At 48.4% G+C, this 15,984-nt stretch overlaps 1 long non-coding RNA gene across 1 annotated transcript; it reads left to right on the top strand.

Moving 5' to 3' along the window:
* Nucleotides 1-5,304: 5,304 nt before the first annotated feature.
* On the top strand, nt 5,305-14,106 carry LOC127298174 (uncharacterized). Its single transcript, XR_007849650.2, has 3 exons — nt 5,305-5,614; nt 6,413-6,518; nt 13,526-14,106. It is a non-coding gene; the product is annotated as an uncharacterized lncRNA (long non-coding RNA).
* Nucleotides 14,107-15,984: the final 1,878 nt, after the last annotated feature.

Genomic DNA, 15,984 nt, shown 5'->3' on the forward strand with positions numbered 1-15,984 from the left:
GCCAAATACTATGCCATTTGTGTCCACCATACCTACCTACTACATGGTATCTCTCCGCCATTCCAAAGTACATTACTTGAGTGCTACCTTTAAAATTTCTATTCTTTGCCTTTACAATATATAGCTCATGGGACAAATAGCCTTAAAAACTATCGTGGTGAAGAATATGTATTTATGTGTCTTATTTCTTAATAAGTTGCTTGTTGAGCGGTAACCATGTTTCTGGGGACGCCATCAACTCTTTTACCTTTGTTGAATATCATGTGAGTTGCTATGCATGTTCGTCTTGTCTGAAGTAAGGGAGATTTTCATGATCAAATGGTTTGAGTATGCATAATGTTAGAGAAGAACATTGGGCCGCTAACTAAAGCCATGATTCATGGTGGAAGTTTCAGTTTGGACAACTAATCCTCAATCTCTTATGAGAAAATTAACTGTTGTTGAATGCTTATGCATTAAAGAGGAGTCCATTATCTGTTGTCTATGTTGTCCCGGTATGGATGTCTAAGTTGAGAATAATCAAAAGCGAGAAATCCAATGCGAGCTTTCTCCTTAGACCTTTGTACAGGCGGCATAGAGGTACCCCTTTGTGACACTTGGTTGAAACATATGCTATGCAATGATAATCCGTGTTAATCCAAGCTAATTAGGACAAGGTGCGAGCACTATTAGTATACTATGCATGAGGCTTGCAACTTATAAGATATCTTATACATAACACATATGCTTTATTACTACCGTTGACAAAATTGTTTCTTGTTTTCAAAATGAAAAGCTCTAGCACAAATATAGTAATCAATGCTTCCCTCTGCGAAGGGCCTATCTTTTACTTTATTGTTGAGTCAGTTTGCCTATTCTTTCTATCTTAGAAGCAAACACTTGTGTCAATTGTGTGCATTGATTCTTACATGTTTACTTATTGCACCTGTTATATTGCTTTATGTTGACAATTATCCATGAGATATACATGTTGAAGTTGAAAGCAACCGCTGAAACTTATATCTTTCTTTGTGTTGCTTCAATGCCTTTACTTCGAAGTTATTGCTTTATGAGTAACTCTTATGCAAGTCTTATTGATGCTTGTCTTGAAAGTATTATTCATGAAAAGTCTTTGCTATATGATTCATTAGTTTACTCATTATCTTCATCATTGCTTCGAATCGCTGTATTCATCTCATATGCTTTACAATAGTATGATCAAGATTATGATAGCATGTCACTTCAGAAATTATCTTTTTATTATCGTTTACCTACTCGAGGGCGAGTAGGAACTAAGCTTGGGGATGCTTGATACGTCCCAAACGTATCTATAATTTCTTATGTTCCATGCTACTTTTATGATGATACTCACATGTTTTATACACATTATATGTCATTATTATGCATTTTCCGGCACTAACCTATTGACGAGATGCCGAAGAGCCGCTTGTCGTCTGCTGTTTTTGGTTTCAGAAATCCTAGTAAGGAAATATTCTCGGAATTGGACGAAATCAACGCCCAGGGTCCTATTTTTCCACGAAGCTTCCAGAAGTCCGAAGGAGAGACGAAGCGGGGCCACGAGGTGGCCAGACACCAGGGCGGCGCGGCCTGGACCCTGGCCGCGCGGCCCTGTTGTGTGGGCCCCTCGTGACGCCCCTTGACCTGCCCTTCCGCCTACTTAAAGCCTTCGTCGCGAAACCCCTAGTACCGAGAGCCACGATACGGAAAACCTTCCAGAGACGCCGCCGCCAATCCCATCTCAGGGGATTCAGGAGATCTCCTCCGGCACCCTGCCGGAGAGGGGAATCATCTCCCGGAGGTCTCTTCATCGCCATGATCGCCTCCGGATCGATGTGTGAGTAGTCCACCCCTGGACTATGGGTCCATAGCAGTAGCTAGATGGTTGTCTTCTCCTCATTGTGCTATCATGTTAGATCTTGTGAGCTGCCTATCATGATCAAGATCATCTATTTGTAATCCTTCATGTTGTGTTTGTTGGGATCCGATGAATATTGAATACTATGTCAAGTTGATTATCAATCTATCATATATGTTATTTATGTTCTTGCATGCTCTCCGTTGCTAGTAGAGGCTCTGGCCAAGTTGATACTTGTGACTCCAAGAGGGAGTATTTATGCTCGATAGTGGGTTCATGCCTCCATTAAATCTGGGACAGTGACAGAAAGTTCTAAGGTTGTGGATGTGCTGTTGCTACTAGGGATAAAACATCGATGCTTTGTCTAAGGATATTTGTGTTGATCACATTACGCACCATACTTAATGCAATTGTCTGTTGTTTACAACTTAATACTGGAGGGGGTTCGGATGAAAACCTGAAGGTGGACTTTTTAGGCATAGATGCATGCTGGATAGCGGTCTATGTACTTTGTCGTAATGCCCTGATTAAATCTCATAGTACTCATCATGATATATGTATGTGCATTGTTATGCCTTCTTTATTTGTCAATTGCCCAACTGTAATTTGTTCACCCAACATCTGTTTATCTTATGGGAGAGACACCACTAGTGAACTGTGGACCCCGGTCCAATTCTTTACATCTGAAATACAATCTGCTGCAATTGTTCTTTATCATTCTTCGCAAACAAATCATCATCATCCACACTATACATCTAATCCTTTGTTTTCAGCAAGCCGGTGAGATTGACAACCTCACTGTTACGTCGGGGCAAAGTTCTGTGATTGTGTTGTGCAGGTTCCACGTTGGCGCCGGAATCCCTGGTGTTGCGCTGCACTACACTCCGCCACCATCAACCTTCAACGTGCTTCTTGGCTCCTACTGGTTCGATAACCTTGGTTTCTTACTGAGGGAAAACTTGCTGCTGTGCGCATCATACCTTCCTCTTGGGGTTCCCAACGGACGTGTTAACTACACGCAATCAGTATGCTATCCTCCCCATATTTGATTTGAGTCTGGGCTATCATCAAATCAAACTCAGTTCCGAGGAATATCTTGATGATGTTTATACTAATGGTGTTTCATCTGAATACACCTTCATGTCCTCTGGTCTGACCAACACTTTTGTATTGTTCATGCAATATATGGGTCTCTCATTGGAGTATCTTGATCAGTTTGTTGTTGAGCCCATCGATGGAATTCTTATTTTCTCCATGTCTAAAGAGGTTCATATTGAACAATTGGCACTAATGTTGGAAACCTTTAAGAACCATCTTTGTGTTATCACGAAGTATGTGTTTTAGAAGTTGGAACTAACCTTCTCTACTTCAGGTGCATTTACTGAAAGATGTCGCCATGAATTCGAGGAGGGTTCCCTTTGTTTTCCCCAGGAATCATCGCAAGTCGGCCATGCATGTGCGAAATATTCTTGAGTGGTAGGTTGTTACCTCCATTTGCTTGAAATGTTCTTCTATGCACACTAAGCCACTAACTGGTTTGTTAAAGAATGAGAACAAGCTTAATAACTTCAATATCTTCTTCGAAGTCCCCGCTAGGACTCAATTGTGTTTCATTGCAAGCAGTTCATATGCGCGCAATTGTCTTTTGCAATCGCAACCACATGGATTATGCAATCTAGCTCGATCTTTTGGAGCTTCACATTGTAGTCTATATCTTGAGAATCTAGCAGCTTTACCTTGGTGGTAGCTGTTGCAAATTTCTATTTGGACTTGCTACGTCTGAAATATCTTTACATCTAACCTAAGCCGAACCTCAAGCGGCAATGATGGTTAGTGTTTCTCAAGGATTCATGACATGGGTCTCTTTGTAAATCCGGCAAGATTGATGTCGTGGTTAACACTATTAGTCGGAAGGCCCGATGCCATAATCTCTTGAATCATAAAGAACAGCCACTCCCCATAAGGATCTTATGTGACTTATTCTAGGAGTTGCCCTTATGATGTCTTTTTAATCCTAATGTCTCGACCTTCACTTGATGATCTATTGAAGGCTAGTCAGAAGCCTGATATTGGTGACTAGAACATCAAGGAGAACATTAGAAGCAGCGTTGCTAAATGTCTCTCGGTCAATCCCTCGAAACCATTTCTCCGGTGATAACAACTCCGTGAGAAGAAATTTCACTCCCCGGTGATCCTTACTACGTCATTCGACAATGCTTTCCCCTTCCTTTGGTTTTCACTTGAAGCTTTCTTTAATTCACACGTTGTGTGAATTCGTCATCCATATGTGACCCCAGTACTTTTGAGCAAGCTTTAACCGAATGACAATCCTCTTTTCACATTCAAAGTCCAAATCCTGGGAGAAATATCTTCTCTTAGGGTGACGAATCTTTGTTGTCTATTCGTTCAAGTAACATGAAGTTATATCATGAACCTTGGCACTTCAGTAGCCAGAGCTCTTCCCTTCTTTTTGTCTGTACCTGAAGTTCTAATTAATTCACACGTTGTGTGAATTCGTCAGTCATCTAGGCCCAGCCTTTTGGGTAGACAACAACCGTTTCATGTACACATACCAAAAGAGTGACTATGATTTTTTCAAATCCAAAGTTGCTCTCGTTGGATACTCATCCGTGCTTCTACGAGTCACCCTCTCTAAGAGTGCCTCGTTATGGTATCAAAGGCAGTTTAACTCCTCGCTACCTTGTCCCTTCGTAATCTTGTCCAGCGTGGAGCAATTGTCTACCAAAATTTGAAACTTCTTCCGTCTCCTCCGTTACCTTGACGTGTTTCATGTTTGTCAGCTCAAGAGTTGTTTCTAAGCACTCCTTCCATGAGTTGACCATGAGATACTCGATCTTCATGAAGATCCACCGTACAGTGTCATTCCCTCTTTTCTTTAGAGTGAAGAAAGCAGAATGAAGAGCTCTTCATGCTGTTGAGGATCAAATTCTTCATGATGTCGTGAATCAACCTCTTCAAGAAGGAAGACCGTCGTGGCATCGACAAGATCGTCGAAGACCGGTGTAGTTCTTGTTACTTTCTCTATTCCTACCTTGGAATCTCGGGACGAGATTCTTTTAAGGGGGATAGATCTGTAACATCCCTGTTTTGCTAAACCAAGATTAGGTTTGTTTGTGCATCATTTGCATCATGATGTTTTCCTAAGAAAATTGCATTGAAGTGAAATTTTGGAAAACCCTAATGTTATGCAAACCTTCCTCTATTTTCAAATGATGTCCAAAGTATCTTAGGGTTATCCCTAGGTATTTATTTGTAACCTTATAAACTTGTTTCAATACCAAATGTTGCAAAACCAGTCTTGTTTTTGAGTTTCCAGTAAAACCCTATAGTCCAGGGGGTTATTTGAGAAAACCCCCTTGTCTTCTACCTTCAGCCACACAGGCTGCTGCCTGTCGCCGCCCGAGCCGTCGATCGGCCGATGCGATGCGCCCAGCGGCTCGCCGCCCTTAGCGAGGGGATAAGGACCCCGGCGCCTCCCTCCTTCTCCCCTATCCCTCTCTCCCCCGTGCCCTCTCTTATCCTCTCTCTGCGCGCGCCGCTAGAGGCCTCCCCAAGCCTAGCCGTCGACGTCGTTCGCTCCGCCTCGCCCCTGCATCTTCCTCGCCAAAGGAATTGGCCGCTGGCGCCCCCAATCGACGCCAACAACGTCTTCTTCCCCGCAGCCGGCCGAGCTCGCCGTGGCCGCCGCGGCGCCTCCCGACGTCCCCCAGCCTCGCTGACCCCTCCACGACGCTCGTGGTGAGCACCCGGTGCTCCGGCGCCCCACCGTTTTATCTCTCCCCCTCCCTAGAGCCCCCTCCATGTTCACCTGCCCCGGCCGCCGCCATTCGTCGTCGCCGGCCGCTCTCCGGCGACCGTTCGGGAGCGGCGCCACCACCAAGTGGTCGCCCGCGTCCTCGCGCGTCGGACGCACCCTCTCGCGTGCCCTGGAGCGCTCCACAGCGTCGCTGCTGTGCGCCACCGGCGGCTCACCGCCGTTGTTGACCACCTGGTTGACTCCGGTGGGTCCCGCCGCCCCTTTTCTTTTTCTATTTTCTTTATTTCTGTAAATGAAAATGCATTGACATGTGGACCCCTCTGTAAGATTTTTATTATTTTCAAAAATAGTTAGGAAAAAAATAAATCTATGACAGTGGGTCCAACCTGTCAGGCTTTTAATAATTTCTGGAATTTTCAGAAAATGATTTAAAATGGTTAAAACTTGTAAAATTCATAAGTAATTCATTTTAAATCAGAAAAATATGTATAATATATCAAAATTTTCAGAAAAATGAGATCTACATTTTGGTTACACAATCATGCATTGTTAAACAACTTGAACCCTAGTTGTTTTAGAAGAACTAAAATGTACCCCTCTGAGGTTCCGGATCTGCTAACCCTAGTCCCGTCGAACCCCAGTTAAATTGATGATGTCTTAGGGTTAGTTTCAGTACCTAATTAACATGTGATGTCATCATCCTTGTATGTGCATTGCATCAATGCCATGTGTTGATTGTTCTTTTACCTTTCCGGTATTTGCTTCTTCGCGATCGATAGAGCAAGTGCCCGAGAAGATGAAGATCGACGAAGACGCAACTCAATACTTGTCCATCGACGAACAAGTCAAGCATGGGATCTCCGAAGATCCACTTTTGTTTGTCAGGTACAAAGGCAAGCCCTAGCCTGGTTCATATTATGAGTTCGAAATGCTTTTACTTCTGGTTCCTACATATTGCATTCGTTTCCAATATGTTTTATCGACAGGTATAGTTATCCTATGTGTTGCATTTACCATCCTTGTAGCCTAAATACTATGATCCACTGCTCCCAGCAAGACTAGGTTTGAGCTATGTGTGCACCGCTAGAGCCGTTATATTGATTATGCTTAGCCATGCTTAGTTGACGAATTCTGATCCATCCGGTTGATGAATCAGAGCTGCGAATGAACCTAGTATGGCAGGATGATGTGGTAAGATCAGTGATGTTAATAAACATCTTTAAAGGCTTGGATGGACCGCCACATGGGTATGTGGTGATTTGACTCGTTCTCGCCGATACTAGGACCTGAGGTTCTCGCCTTCGGAACCAAGACTGAGTGTACAACCACACGGGGCCCATGGGAACCCCTTGGCCCGAACTTGCCTAGCTTACCCATGAGTCAATTAGTTTGCGAGTTCCATTTGGCATTCTGCATGGCGAAGGCGTGGAAAAGGTTTTCAAAGGTGCATCATACAGGGCGTGGCCGGGGTGAAGGATGCTGGAGGCATTGAACTGGATCCCCTGCGCACAATGATCAGGGCCGCCACGGAGAATGGCTACCTACGATGACGGAGTTCCCCATTTAGATTGACTCATGGAATAGGCGAAACAAGGGAAAGGTTTTGGTCGACCACCCTCTGCCGGCACACCAAGGAAGTGTGCTAATGTACTGGCGTTAAGAGTCGGTCGGCGCGTGTGGGTAAAGTTGTACACCCCTGCAGGGTTAAATCTTTTCGAAAAGCCGTGTCCACGGTTACGGACGAGTTGGTGATGGATTCTGTGATTACCCTAATCGTAAAATTTGGAATCAATGTGTGATAAGGATCCCTCCTCAGGGTATCGAGGGGGTGCTCCTAGTTGATAGGTTCAGCTGATGATGAAGATTCGGTGGATTCAATATGATGATCAGTAGAGCTAGTGATATCGCTCTCTTATCCCCTTTTAAAATGATCTGAATAGACGAGCTTCTGCTCCCTCCTGTTTATAAAGGAAAACTGGCTTTCTGCAAAATAAGCTCCACATAAAGCCTCGCATACCAGCTTTGCTAACAGGTTGTACTAAGTCTTGCTGAGTCCCTGTACTCAGCTTTGCATGCTTTGTTTCAGATGAAGTCGCTCCAACAAATGGTGGTTTCTAGGTCGACATCGACGAGTAGCTTGGGATTCCCAGGTGGCAGCCTGGAATCTATGGGTTGGGACGTCACCGTTATGCTCCTGGCCTCTTAGGCCTTTTGCTATCTTGCTATTTAGAATAGCATAACTTCGCTTCCGTTGATTGATGAATTGTCAGGTCAGTGATCTCTGCTTGTAATACTTTGGTTTTTAGCTCAGTTATGAGCTTGTATTACTCTTTGAGTCGTAGAGTCACTGTTGTGTTACCGATTCTCTCCCTGTAGGCCCTAGAGATCTAGGTTATACTTATTCCAGATGGAGATCTGGGTTTGTCTAGCCCCGACCTCCGGGGTCCCAACAATCAGGCACACCCTCGATCGTGTGATAATGGCTCGAGCTGCGGGTATATGTGCCAAGGGTCCCAATCTTGGTTCTCCATGTGTATATGTCCTAAACAAACCTAAAAGAATGAAAAGGTACATTGGTGCACCCTCGCGCGGAGAAATCTAGGCGGGTAGACCCGCCGGGGCACACGTTCCGCTGTTTAGGGGGGAGGAGGAGGAGAACGACCGCCGGAGCACCGGAACCCCACCAAATCTTGCATGTGGACCTATGATATGTGTGGAAGTGTGGTGCAAGGTGTAATGGTGCAAAAGTAGCTCCCCTAAACCCTAAACCCTAGCCCTAACCCTACACCTAACCCTAACTAATAGATCAGGCACACCCTCGATCGTGTGATAATGGCTCGAGCTGCGGGTGTATGTGCCAAAGGGTCCCAATCTTAGTTTTACATGTGTATATGTCCTAAACAAACCTAAAACAATGAAAAGGTACATTGGTGCACCCTCGCGCGGAGAAATCTAGGGGGGTAGACCCGCCGGGGCACACGTTCCGCTGTTTTGGGGGGAGGAGGGGGAGAACGACCGCCGAAGCACCGGAACCCCACCAAATCTTGCATGTGGACCTATGATATGTGTCAAAGTGTGGTGCAAGGTCTAATGGTGCAAAAGTAGCTCCCCTAAACCCTAAACCCTAAACTGGGGAGGCTTCGAGCCCTAAACCCCTCTAAACCCCTAAACCACGACACCGGAGCTGCAGAACCATGCATCATAAACCCTAACCCTAACCCTAAACCCTAAACCTATACCTAACCATAAATACTTACCTTTAACCTTAACCCTAGCCCTACACCCTAAACCCTAGCCCTAACCCTACACCTAACCCTAACCAGTAGATCAGGCACACCCTCGATCGTGTGATAATGGCTCTAGCTGCGGGTATATGTGCCAAAGGGTCCCAATCTTGGTTCTCCATGTGTATATGTCCTAAAAAAACCTAAAAGAATGAAAATGTACATTGGTGCACCCTCGCGCGGAGAAGTCTAGGGGGTAGACCCGCCGGGGCACACGTTCCGCTGTTTTGGGGGGAGGAGGGGGAGAACGACCGCCGGAGCACCGGAACCCCACCAAATCTTGCATCTGGACCTATGATATGTGTCAAAGTGTGGTGCAAGGTCTAATGGTGCAAAAGTAGCTCCCCTAAACCCTAAACCCTAAACTGGGGAGGCTTCGAGCCCTAAACCCCTCTAAACCCCTAAACCACGACACCGGAGCTGCAGAACCATGCATCATAAACCCTAACCCTAACCCTAAACCCTAAACCTATACCTAATCATAAATACTTACCTTTAACCTTAACCCTAGCCCTACACCCTAAACCCTAGCCCTAACCCTACACCTAACCCTAACCAGTAGATCAGGCACACCCTCGATCGTGTGATAATGGCTCTAGCTGCGGGTATATGTGCCAAAGGGTCCCAATCTTGGTTCTCCATGTGTATATGTCCTAAACAAACCTAAAAGAATGAAAATGTACATTGGTGCACCCTCGCGCGGAGAAATCTAGGGGGTAGACCCGCCGGGGCACACGTTCCGCTGTTTTGGGGGGAGGAGGGGGAGAACGACCGCCGGAGCACCGGAACCCCACCAAATCTTGCATGTGGACCTATGATATGTGTCAAAGTGTGGTGCAAGGTCTAATGGTGCAAAAGTAGCTCCTCTAAACCCTAAACCCTAAACTGGGGAGGCTTCGAGCCCTAAACCCCTCTAAACCCCTAAACCACGACACCGGAGCTGCAGAACCATGCATCATAAACCCTAACCCTAAACCCTAAACCTATAACTAACCATAAATACTTACCTTTAACCTAAACCCTAGCCCTACACCCTAAACCCTACACCTAACCCTAACCAGTAGATCAGGCACACCCTCGATCGTGTGATAATGGCTCTAGCTGCGGGTATATGTGCCAAAGGGTCCCAATCTTGGTTCTCCATGTGTATATGTCCTAAACAAACCCAAAAGAATGAAAATGTACATTGTTGCACCCTCGCGCGGAGAAATCTAGGGGGGTAGACCCGCCGGGGCACACGTTCCGCTGTGTTGGGGGGAGGAGGGGGAGAACGACCGCCGGAGCACCGGAACCCCACCAAATCTTGCATGTGGACCTATGATATGTGTGAAAGTGTGATGCAATGTGTAATAGTGCAAAAGTATCTCCCCTAAACCCTAAACCCTCGTCCTAACCCTAACCCTACACCTAACCCTAACCAGTAGATCAGGCACACCCTCGATCGTGTGATAATGGCTCTAGCTGCGGGTATATGTGCCAAAGGGTCCCAATCTTGGTTCTCCATGTGTATATGTCCTAAATAAACCTAAAAGAATGAAAATGTACATTGGTGCACCCTCGCGCGGAGAAATCTAGGGGGTAGACCCGCCGGGGCACACATTCCGCTGTTTTGGGGGGAGGAGGGGGAACGACCGCCGGAGCACCGAAACCCCACCAAATCTTGCATGCGGACCTATGATATGTGTCAAAGTGTGGTGCAAGGTCTAATGGTGCAAAAGTAGCTCCCCGGTGTGACATTCCTCACATTTGGGCGATAACACTTAGCAGATTTTCCGAAGCGCGTATTAATTGCTCCGAAACCATGATATATGTGGGGGATGAACATGGAGAGTAATTTTATATTGCACATTGTCTTAAGTAACACTAATAAATAGTCATCAAAAAGTAAAACTAATAAAAAAATAAACATAAGTATTAGATGAAATAAAATAGAAAGAAAAACAAATAAAATGAAGTATGGCGCACGGCAAAGAAGGAGTGCACGGCAAAGACGCCTTTGCCGTGCATTTTGTCTGGCTTCACGGCAAAGGGAGGCCCACGGCAACGTCCCAGTCCTTTGCCGAGCACAGTTTCTTTGCCGTGCGGCCTCTGTTGGCTTTGCCGTCCTGGTTTCTTTGCCGTGCGCGTTTGAGGGACTTTGCCGTGCGAGTGGACGTTGCTGTGCGGCACGGGTGAGGTTGCCGTGCTCTGTATCTTTGCCGTGCGCCACCCTGTAACTTTGCCGTGCACATATTCTTTGCCGTGCGTGCCTCTTGCGGCGCCGTGCGGTGCCTCACGGCAATGATAGGCTGCACGGCAGCGCCTGATTTTCCCGTAGGTCATTTAGTCCATCGCAGTATTCCATAAGTTGGTAGCATGTGTCTAGGCACACACGAAAGGATTGATCGGTAGATGCTTAAGTTGAACTGAATATTGCGTGTGTACATGCAGACAACATTCATTTCATACATCACTGCTAGCGACAACGGCGGAGGTGCTAAGAGCATCTCCACTCGTCTCCCCGACTAGGCTTCCGAGGGACGTTTTTTCCATCCGGACGGCGTAATTCGGTCCAGTCGCGTCCCCGGTTCCTTGTTTTCGTCCGGATTTGGGCCTAAATTCATCCGGCGATCCCACGCCATCCCCGGCCCCCCGGGGAGCGGTCGGGGACTCCGGACGAAACGAAAGCGCGCGAAACGTCGAGGAAACTTCCTGCGCGTCTTGTGGCCCCAACTTGTCGGCGAGAGACCACGATCGTCGTCCTCATCGCATCGTCTTCCGCGCGCTGTAAAAGCCTGCCGCCGGTCAGTATTCGCCGGCCGCGTAGCTTCCACGCAGCGAGTTAATGCCGTCGCCTCGGTATCACGCGCGCCTACCTCTATTTATCGCCGAACTACCGCGTCTGCCCCGCATTCACCTCTCCTCTCTCTCGCATTCCACCAAATCTTCCCCCGAACTCGAAGAGGTAGCAATGGCGAACGACGGTGCGGCCAAGAACGGCTTCGGCCGCCGCTCTCTCCACCAATGGGAGGGACGGCTCCTCCACGCGGCGGGCTACCCGGTGCCACCGGACTTCCGCGCACCGGGGGGATGGAGGCTGAGCGCAGGCGGCGTGCCGATCCCGCCGCCGCCAACGGGGGGGGGGGGGGGGGGGGGGCGCACTCGAAACGGCGATCAACGAGGTGCTCGCCACTCTCAGTGACGAGCAGCGCGCAGATCCGCGTTTCTTCCCCGACAACCACGAATCGTGGATCGCGTTCTTCCGGCGCAGGTATGAATGCGAAATCCGGGCGTACGACGGCCCTCCTCCTCCTCCGGCAAGGAATAACGCCGCCAGCCGCCGATGGTGGAGCGCCTGACCGCACCCTCGAAAATGTGCTCGCGCACATCGAGGACGGGAACTTCCCCGTCCTGGGGATGCCGCCGCCGGTGGCGCCTACCGTGTCGCGCCAGCACGGTAGTTCCTGGATGCCGAGGAGGATGGTGTCATCCTCCTCCTCGTCTGGCTCGCGGTCGGCGTCCAGGTCCGGCGGGTCCACGCCGGCCACCGTCAAGCAGGAGTGGGCGACCGTCAAGAAGGAACCGGCGTCGTCACCGCCGACCAGAGGGCGCAGCAGCGGCGCCCTCGTCATCCGCGACCAGCCTTCCGCTCCGCAGAACGGCCGGAAGAAGACGAAGAAAGAGGCCGCCGCAAACCAGCTCGCCGAGGAGGAGGCGAAGCGCGCGGAGGACGCCGCGATGGCGGAGGCGATCGCCAGGTCGCTGAAGGACATGGAGGAGGAGAAGCGCGCGGACGACGCCGCATTGGACTGGTCCAGGCGCGACTGGGAGCGCCAGGAGGTGGAGTAGCAGCGGCGGCTGCTGGATCTGGCCGCCGTGCGTCAACTCGCCGCTCGCGCCGCCGCACCATCCGCCGCTAGGAACGCCGCTCCCAGGGAGGTGGTGAAGCTCGAGGAGAGCAGCGACGACGACATGTACCTTCCGTCGCCGCCACGCACCGGCGACGCTGGCCAGGGCACGAGCCGCTGGTACGAGGCTCCGCCGCCCCAGGACAACGCCGGCTCGAGCGACGACGACGGCGGCGGCGACTACACGTCCTTCTACCGCCATTTCGGCATGTAGTAGGCCGCTATTTAGTTTAAGTTTAGTTTGCCAATCGCCGAATTCAAATATATGTACGAATTCGGCCTATTTATGCACGAACTCGCCTCTATATGTTAAATATCATTAAAATTCGCTTATGTTTGAACGAACTCGCCAATTTTGTCTGAATTCGCCGAAATCCGTTACATCCATCCTGGGCTCGCGGTTGGGAAGATGGGCCTCCCCAGGCCAAATTTTCCTCCAATCCGGACGACAATATCGCCGGATTTGGGCGTGGGGAGCCCAAACGGCTGGAGATGCTCTAAGGCTGCTCGATGCATGTGGAGCCGACGTCTGCGTTGTGCTGCACATGCTGAAGAAGCTGACGCCAGTTCTGTGCTGCCCAATCTTCCTTAGTTCGAGGCATTTGCTTTCAGCAAAAGAAAACCTTGAACTGGTAATTTGCGTGCCTCTTCCAACATTATATTTGAAGGAAATATGTATGATTTCTGTTAACAGTTATTAACAATATTTTGTTGGTTGCAGGTGCTACTGACAACACCAACCACACCAGCAGACATGACCAAGAAGATCACAGAAGCTTCACAAGGATTCGATTACCTTATAAGTATCAATGGAGTTACAGGTTCACCAGCAACCGTGAACCTGCACCAATCACAACTCCCTCGAGCGCTGACAGATGGTGTGCACGATTTTTTGATTATGAATCTGGTCATCTCTTATGTCTTTCTACCACAAGAACAAGAGTCGAACGAGGAGGGGCGTGAGTGTGTGACCAGTGCTATGGTCTCTGCCAGTCGGAAGCATGTTGATACGTCACCTGTCAAGGAGTTGGGACCAATGAATCACTCGGGTGTCGAGGGACCTAGGTTGTCTCGTGTCGTTACAAGCACAACCTCTTAACCCGTGACCTCGATGATTCGACGAATAGATGGATCAACAATCTGTGACGCCACATAGTAGTACGGACAATTTAAGAGCATGTATAATAGGTCACGTATTTTTTCGCCCCTTAAAACGTGAGTAGAGGGCTCTGTATTTACTTTTCGCCGGCCGAAAACTCGTCCGAGCTAGCAGACCCCGTATCCCCACCCCGTAAAACAGAATATTCAACCCTTAACTAGTCTTGCAAACAAAGGGGATCTATTCAAGATGTTGATATCGTTGAGTGTCCTCGGCAATCCAAAAAAAGAATGCCAGATCTATAAGTCTTGCGAGGCCACAGCTTCAAGAACAATGGTAGCATCACGACTTTTGCCACAATACATTCCATGCCATGCTTTTGGATAATTTTTCCATGTCCAATGCATGCAATCCAAACTACCAAGCATCCCCGGCCACCCCCTCTTTTCATTGATCTCCATGAGCCTTTTTGTATCTTCCTCATTTGGAGCTCGGAGATACGTCTCTCCATACAACTTGATCACCATCTTGGCAAACATACGCACGCAATCCGTGGTTGTTTGCACACCAATGCGAAGGTACTCATCGGTATAATCTGCTGGTATACCGTATGCAATAACCCACATGGCGGCAGATATTTTTTGATATGGACTAAATACCATGACTTGGGCAGCGTTTCTTCTTTGCTTGAAATAATCGCAATTTGCCTCACAATCTTTGACGATTCTCTCGAACAAAGTCCTACGCATTCGGTACCGTCTACGAAAGAGGCGGGGAGGATAGGTCGGTACCTCAGCAAAATAATCTTGCATCAGCTGCTCGTGGCCGAGTGCGCGGTTCCGCGGAATGCACATACGCCCCATCACGGAACCTTTTCTCTGATCTAGCAGCTTGGCACGGTCCTCCATGTGCTTCATGCCGAACAACAGCAACATCGTCTCCATCTCGTCATCGTTGAGCACCTCGTCGAGGTCCGAATCGCCGGAATCCGACGAGGACCAATCGGTCGACGAATACTCCAATTCCGCCATATGCACATCCTCCGAAGCCATCTACCACGGTGAAGCATACATCAGCCCCCAAATACGTCTAGAATGAAGAAGAACGCGGCGGAATACTCACCGGCGAAAACGGTGGAGAAGACCGCGGCGGGGGTGCGGCGGCGCGCGCGGAGGGACGCGGATCTTCGACGGGAGGTGCAGCGGAGGTGCGGCGGGCGTGAACGCAGTGCGGCGCGGCTCGGCGGGCGGCGGAGGGGGCGGATCTGACGGATTCCGGCGGCGGCGCGCGGGTGGTTGTGGCGGCGGCGCGGGGGAAAACGGGTGGGGAAACTGAAATGTCCGCGCGCGTTTTCTAAAATGGGATACTGGTTTGGCCCTCTATCCCCGCTCCCACCCCGCACAAGTAGGGGGCGAAGACCCGCCCCGTAATCGAAACCAGCAAAAATCGAAGCGGGGGCCGTTTTTACGGAGTCTGCTAGACGGCCGGGTGGAGCTCAAACCCGTATTACATCGGTTATTATACGGTTTGGCCCTTTTAACGGGTTGTGTTAGACATGCTCTAACTGCACACTGTTACCTCAGAAGAATTGGAATACTGATTGTAGGTTGCTGATTAAAGCAAAGTAAATGTATGGAAATACCAAAGGAAGATGCTCCAACTTACGCCACACAATAGAATGGTGTCCCATGCTTTTGTGAACATGGGGGCATGTGAACCCACTTTTTGAAAAGTTCCGTTTGTGATGTCAAAACATGTTTCAAAAATCGAAACACAAAATGATTTCCCTGATGATCTCAAATATGTTCCCTGGGCATGAGTTTCGTGACGAAAAAACATTTTATTTTATCTCGGTAAAAAAGTGAAATTTTGCAGGGCTATATAGCAGTATATATGTGATATATTTTGTCTTTTTTAGATTCTGAAATAAAAAAGTGGTTTCTCCGCGAAAACTTTCTACGCACACATGAAACATGCGTACGTACCCGGATATTTTTATTTCAGAATTTTTTCACATTTCGAAAATGCATTTCCAACTAGGATTTACGTGCACCCAGGTTTAAATAGGACTTTTCCGGTGT

The sequence above is a fragment of the Lolium perenne genome, chromosome 7 (assembly GCF_019359855.2).
Source record: "Lolium perenne isolate Kyuss_39 chromosome 7, Kyuss_2.0, whole genome shotgun sequence".
In the NCBI taxonomy this organism is placed as follows: domain Eukaryota; kingdom Viridiplantae; phylum Streptophyta; class Magnoliopsida; order Poales; family Poaceae; genus Lolium; species Lolium perenne.